Below are 7,850 nucleotides of genomic sequence, written 5' to 3'. Positions count from 1 at the left end.
TAATGATACTCCAGGAGGCGCTCTTTAATGCTCCGGAGCAGCCATGTTTGCCGACCCCCACCGCTCTGACAATCCGTGACACCGCCCACCCATGTCAATACCCCTAGGCGGTCTAATAAGTGCAAAAAAAAAGTTTAAAAAAAGTAAAAAAATATACAAAAATAAATAATAAGGATTAAAAATTCAAATCACCCCCCTTTCCTTAGAACACATATAAAAGTAGTTAAAAACTGTGAAACACATACATGTTAGGTATCCCCACGTCCGAAATCGCCCGCTCTACAAAGCTATACAAATATTTTTCCTGTTCAGTAAACGCCGTAGCAGGAAAAATGGTCAAAAGTACCAAACCGCCATTTTTTCACTGTTTTGATTCTGATAAAAATTTGAATAAAAAGTGATCAAAGCAATAACATTTCCCGAAAATGGTAGAACTACAAAGTACACCCGGTGCCGCAAAAAAAAGACGCCCTATACATCCCCGTACATGCATGTATAAAAAAGTTACGGCTGTCGGAATATGGCGACTTTTCAAAAAATAATTTTTTAACACAATTTTGGATTTTTTTTAAGGGGTCAAAATGTAAATAAAACCATATAAATTTGGTATCGCCGGAATCGTAACAAAACACAGAATACAGGGGACATGTCATTTTGCTTGCACAGTGAACGCCGTAAAACCAAAGCCCGTAAGAAAGTCTCAGAAATGCATTTTTTCTTCAAATCCACCCCATTCTGATTTTTTTTCCTGCTTCCCAGTACATTATATAGAATAAATAATGGTGGCATCATGAAGAAAAATTTGTCCCAGGAAAAATTAAGACCTCATATGGCTCTGGGAGTGGAGAAATAAAAAAGTTATAGGGTTTAGAAGGAGGGGAGTCAAAAACGAACATCAAAAAATGCCATCGGCGGGAAAGGCTTAACTTCAAATACTTCTGTCCCAAAGTCACTATGTACAGTTTCTCACAACACCGTATAGCAGCTCAAATACAAGTTAACTTCAACACAAAAGTCTCACGTATTCTCTGAATTACAGCAAAAATAAGATACAAAGTTACATTTCATATCTCATACCTTATACACACTACAAAAACCTTACCCACGCCTGTATATACTCACTTCTACAATCACCGCAGACAAAGTCACGGGTACCAGCTAGTATTATATATTAATAATATAACACAATCCATATGGGATGTTCTGTTGCACTGCCAGGCAATTCACTTGAATTTCCGGCCAGTCCCTATGTGCATTTGTATTGCACAGCTGCTGCAGCACCTACCTCCTCCATCTCCTCCACTGCTGCCTACAATGAAAAAAATCTTTGGTGGATAACTGCATATTTTTGAGCGCCATTTTCTTGTAGACCATGCAACAAAATGGCGCTTGGGCATGCACAGTACCACTCAGAACGGATCCTTTCTGCTCATACACGGGATTTCAACTGCCCGGAGTGAGACTACAGAAGATATAGGCAATACAGGACACATGGAGGAGGATGTTTTTTGGAGTACAAGCAACGGAAGGGCATTTCAGAGGTGGGTGCTCGCTGGCCCTGAGAAACGACCAGGGTGCTCGTTGAGCCTCATTTGCATATATTATTTACCCGTTTTTACTGAAAACTGAGAGGTCTTTAGCAGAACTAGAGGCAGCACCTGAATAACCTTTTAAAGGCTATTCAGGCATATGCTTACCTCAAAATCACTTTTCTAAATGATAGAATCCCTTTAATGTGAAATACATATGGACATGTTTAAACACACGCATATATATGTGTGTGTATATATAGTCTAAAATATATACACTCACTGGCCACTTTATTAGGTACACCATGCTAGTAACGGGTGGGACCCCCTTTTGCCTTCAGAACTGCCTCAATTCTTCGTGGCATAGATTCAACAAGGTGCTGGAAGCATTCCTCAGAGATTTTGGTCCATATTGACATGATGGCATCACACAGTTGCCGCAGATTTGTCGGCTGCACATCCATGATGCGAATCTCCCGTTCCACCACATCCCAAAGATGCTCTATTGGATTGAGATCTTGTGACTGTGGAGGCCATTGGAGTACAGTGAACTCATTGTCATGTTCAAGAAACCAGTCTGAGATGATTCCAGCTTTATGACATGGCGCATTATCCTGCTGAAAGTAGCCATCAGATGTTGGGTACATTGTGGTCATAAAGGGATGGACATGGTCAGCAACAATACTCAGGTAGGCTTTGGCGTTGCAACGATGCTCAATTGGTACCAAGGGGCCCAAAGAGTGCCAAGAAAATATTCCCCACACCATGACACCACCACCACCAGCCTGAACCGTTGATACAAGGCAGGATGGATCCATGCTTTCATGTTGTTGACGCCAAATTCTGACCCTACTATCCGAATGTCGCAGCAGAAATCGAGACTCATCAGACCAGGCAACGTTTTTCCAATCTTCAATTGTCCAATTTCGATGAGCTTGTGCAAATTGTAGCCTCAGTTTCCTGTTCTTAGCTGAAAGGAGTGGCACCCGGTGTGGTCTTCTGCTGCTGTAGCCCATCTGCCTCAAAGTTCGACGTACTGTGCATTCAGAGATGCTCTTCTGGCTACCTTGGTTGTAACGGGTGGCTATTTGAGTCACTGTTGCCTTTCTATCAGCTCGAACCAGTCTGGCCATTCTCCTCTGACCTCTGGCATCAACAACGCATTTCTGCCCACAGAACTGCCGCTCACTGGATGTTTTTTCTTTTTCGGACCATTCTCTGTAAACCCTAGAGATGGTTGTGCGTGAAAATCCCAGTAGATCAGCAGTTTCTGAAATACTCAGACCATCCCTTCTGGCACCAACAACCATGCCACGTTCAAAGGCACTCAAATCACCTTTCTTCCCCATACTGATGCTCGGTTTGAACTGCAGGAGATTGTCTTGACCATGTCTACATGCCTAAATGCACTGAGTTGCCGCCATGTGATTGGCTGATTAGAAATTAAGTGTTAACGAGCAGTTTGACAGGTGTACCTAATAAAGTGGCCGGTGAGTGTATATATATATATATATATATATATATATATATATATATATATATATATATATATATATGTTCAGCACTCACAGCAAATATTTCATACATGCTACCTTGATACTACCTACCCCTGTTGCACTCACAGTGAGCATGTCATACATACTACCTTGATACTATGCCTCCATTATACTTTTCCCTATAAAGAAACTCTTGTTTTCTTTTTACAGCTATGTTTTATTTATTTGTACATTTTAGACAACAACATAATAATAATGAAGAAAAAAGTATGACATACTACAACATCACTACATTATACTACTAATAGATGACAGTACATTGTACTACCTATTGCATCTGTAAAGAAAATATACATCATGTGTTTTGTGTCCATACAAAATTCAAAAAATGTACTTTCTGGAAATGTATTTAGGAAGAATAGACATTTCTATATTCTGCCAAGGAGTGGTAATTTTAATTGCTTCAAATTAACTAGAAGCCTACTAATATCTGAGATTAATGGAGGGAAATTTGCCAAGAAGAGAGTAGAGTTTGGTGAATTTATGTGAGCTCCCATATATACACTATGTGATCAAAACTATCCAGACACCCCCAAAAACATACGTTTTTCATATTAGGTGCATTGTGCTGCCACCTACTGCCAGGTACTCCATATCAGCGACCTCAGTAGACATTAGACATGAGAGAGCAGAATGGGGCGCTCCGCGGAACTCACGGACTTCGAACGTGGTCAGATGATTGGGTGCCATACATCATGCAGGTCAATACCAAACGACGCCTCGATTGGTGTAAGGAGTGTAAACATTGGACGATTGAACAGTGGAAAAACATTGTGTGGAGTGACGAATCACAGTACACAATGTGGTGATCCGATGGCAGGGTGTGGGTATGGCGAATGCCTGGTGAACGTCATCTGCCAGCGTGTGTAGTGCCAACAGTAAAATTCGGAGGTGGTGGTGTTATGGTGTGGTCGTGTTTTTCATGGAGGGGGCGTCGTGCCACGCCTCACCGACCTACATCGATACCACTCCTCAGTGCAGCACTCCGTGAAGAATGGGCTGCCATTCCCCAAGAAACCATACAGGAAAGAGGCTGTAAGACTTTTGTTTGCATGTGCCAAATCTGTGGTTGAACAGCACGGAAGGTTCATACATCTTATCAGTTTCTTGCCTTTGCCTGTACAGCCCCATTTACTGCCTTCAGTGAGCCCAGGTTGCAAAATGGAGAAGTATAGGTCCTGTACTGCGTTTCGCCCCAGGCCAAAAAAACATAATACACTATATACACTTACAATGCACCTTGTCATGTGCATGAAGTACAAGAGAGGATAGCCAGCAAGTGGGTATATTAAGAGGAGGACCTCTTGACCAGTGGCATAAGTAGGAATGGTAGGGCCTCGTGGCGATCTTTTGACATGCCCCCCCCCAACCGACCCCCTCCTCCGCATTCCTGCACGCTCTATTATGCCCCTTAGTGGCCCCTGCACACAGTATGATGTCCCTCAGTGGCCCCTGCACTATTATGTCCCACTGTGGACACCCATAAACAATTATTATACTCTGGGGTCTTTTCAGAGTCCAGAGTATAATAATCGGAGACCCAGGGGAATAAAAACATAAAAAAAACCACTGTTACCTGTCCCACGGCTCCGCTGCAGTCCTTCGCTGTCAGCCTTCTTCAATAATGTTGGACATCACATGACCCGGGACGCAGGCTCGGTTTGTGAGGTAGTCTAGGATCCAGTTGGAGAGGTGGTGGTCCACTCCAACAAGAGCCAGCTTGTTCCTCAGTAGCACAGGCTTAATGGTGTTAAAAGCACTGGAGAAATCAAAGAACATTATTCTCAGTGTTCCCTGGTTTCTCCAGGTGGGAAAGAGCTCTGTGTAAAAAATAAATAAATAAATAAATAAATAAATAAATAAATATAAAAACTTAAAGGGCTAGTTCACACGTGAGTATAAGGGGAGGTTTTTGACAGCGGATTTCGCGTCCAAAACCTCCCCTTATAATGGTGGTCTATGGAGACCGCCGGGCTTCTGTTCTCCGCTAGCGGCGAGCTGCTGCTAGCGGAGAGAAGAAAGGACATGTCCTTTCTTCAGGCGGAAGCCGCGCTGTCTCAGTCGCGCGGCTTCCGCCCCCCGCAGCTCCCTCCTATGTCGGCTCATTCATTTGAGCCGACAGCAGAGGGTTAAACCGCGACAGCGATGGTCGCGGCGGGCGGGTTTTGACAAGAGAGAGACGCGGCTCGCCGCGTCTCTCTCTGTGTCAAAACCCGCGCGGGCAGTTCACGTGTGAACTAGCCCAAAAGGATTTATCCTGTGCCAAAAGTCCTTGAACTTCAGGATTGTTTCTTATCTGGGCTGCTAAGGGCTCAATACTAAACACATACAGTCCTATGAAAAAGTTTGGGCACCCCTATTAATCTTAATCATTTTTTGTTCTAAATATTTTGGTGTTTGCAACAGCCATTTCAGTTTGATATATCTAATAACTGATGGACACAGTAATATTTCAGGATTGAAATGAGGTTTATTGTACTAACAGAAAATGTGCAATATGCATTAAACCAAAATTTGACCGGTGCAAAAGTATGGGCACCCTTATCATTTTATTGATTTGAATTCCCCTAACTACTTTTTACTGACTTACTGAAGCACAAAATTGGTTTTGTAACCTCAGTGAGCTTTGAACTTCATAGCCAGATGTATCCAATCATAAGAAAAGGTATTTAAGGTGGCCAATTGCTAGTTGATCTCCTATTTGAATCTCCTCTGAAGAGTGGTATCATGGGCTACTCAAAACAACTCTCAAATGATCTGAAAACAAAGATTGTTCAACATAGTTGTTCAGGGGAAGGATACAAAAAGTTGTCTCAGAGATTTAACCTGTCAGTTTCCACTGTGAGGAACATAGTAAGGAAATGGAAGACCACAGGGACAGTTCTTGTTAAGCCCAGAAGTGGCAGGCCAAGAAAAATATCAGAAAGACAGAGAAGAAGAATGGTGAGAACAGTCAAGGACAATCCACAGACCACCTCCAAAGAGCTGCAGCATCATCTTGCTGCAGATGGTGTCACTGTGCATCGGTCAACTATACAGCGCACTTTGCACAAATAGAAGCTGTATGGGAGAGTGATGAGAAAGAAGCCGTTTCTGCACGTACGCCACAAATAGAGTTGCCTGAGGTATGAAAAAGCACATTTGGACAAGGCAGCTTCATTTTGGAAACAAAAATTGAGTTGTTTGGTTATAAAAAAAGGCGTTATGCATGGCGTCCAAAAAGAAACAGCATTCCAAGAAAAACACATGCTACCCACTGTAAAATTTGGTGGAGGTTCCATCATGCTTTGGGGCTATGTGGCCAATGCCGGCATCGGGAATCTTGTTAAAGTTGAGAGTCGCATGGATTCCACTCAGTATCAGCAGATTCTTGAGAATAATGTTCAAGAATCAGTGATGAAGTTGAAGTTACGCCGGGGATGGATATTTCAGCAAGACAATGATCCAAAACACCGCTCCAAATCCTCAGGCATTCATGCAGAGGAACAATGACAATGTTCTGGAATGGCCATCCCAGTCCCCAGACCTGAATATCATTGAACATCTGTGGGATGATTTGAAGCGGGCTGTCCATGCTCGGCGACCATCTAACTTAACTGAACTTGAATTGTTTGTCCAAAATACCTTTATCCAGGATCCAGGAACTGATTAAAAGCTACAGGAAGCGACTAGAGGCTGTTATCTTTGCAAAAGGAGGATCTACTAAATATTAATGTCACTTTTCTGTTGAGGTGCCCATACTTTTGCACCGGTCAAATTTTGGTTTAATGCATATTGCACATTTTCTGTTAGTACAATAAACCTCATTTCAATCCTGAAATATTACTGTGTCCATCAGTTATTAGATATATCAAACTGAAATGGCTGTTGCAAACACCAAAATATTTAGAACAAAAAATGATTAAGATTAATAGGGGTGCCCAAACTTTTTCATAGGACTGTATACCCTGTTTCTTCAAAAATAAGCCCTACTCTGAATATAAGCCCTAGCTTGATTTTGCAGGGTTTTTGGAGTAGGCTTGAAATATAAGCCCTACTCCATAAATAAGCCCAAGTTACAGTCCTCTGTTTCAGGAATAGGTTCATCCTTAAAGGGGTTGTCCTGGCAAAAATGGACAACCCTTTTAAAGTTTAAATAAACTGGGGGTAGTGAAAAAAATGTAAAAAAAATGCATACTCACCTGTCCCCGTTCCTTCGATGTCCTCCTGCACCTCCCATGCCATCTACTCCTGTGGTATCTACCAGGGTTGTGTTGAAGCTGCTGATTGGCCTCAGCAGTCACATGACCACTGAGGCCAATCAGCGAAGGGCCTGAATGTCACTACCTGTGATATAACGGGTCAGTTTCTTGAGGCTGCTGATTAGCCTCAGTGGTCACGTGACCGCTGAGTCCAATTAGCGGCTTCAGCACAATGGTGGAAGTAACCCAGGAATGCAAATGAACCGGGACCTGCGGATGATAGACCAGGCAGGAGAGCAGAGCAGGCACACACGTGATATGGTCATGCTGTGTCACATGTCCCTCCATGTCACGAGCTCAGTGGTCAGAGGAGGTGTGTCAGGGAGCAGGCGGAGCCAAGTCAGTGGGGCGTGGCTTCAAAAATAAAGAGACAGAGATGGAATTGAAAATGAATGTCAATGAGTAAGTTTATTATTTATCTTTGTGCTACACATTACAAACGTATAGCTATAAAGTGTCCAACCCCTTTAAAGAGGACCTTTCATGGTTTGGGGCACAGGCAGTTCTACATACTGAATTCAGCG

This window comes from Leptodactylus fuscus, chromosome 1, assembly GCF_031893055.1.
Source record: "Leptodactylus fuscus isolate aLepFus1 chromosome 1, aLepFus1.hap2, whole genome shotgun sequence".
In the NCBI taxonomy this organism is placed as follows: domain Eukaryota; kingdom Metazoa; phylum Chordata; class Amphibia; order Anura; family Leptodactylidae; genus Leptodactylus; species Leptodactylus fuscus.
Note: the sequence above shows the minus strand (reverse complement) of the source record.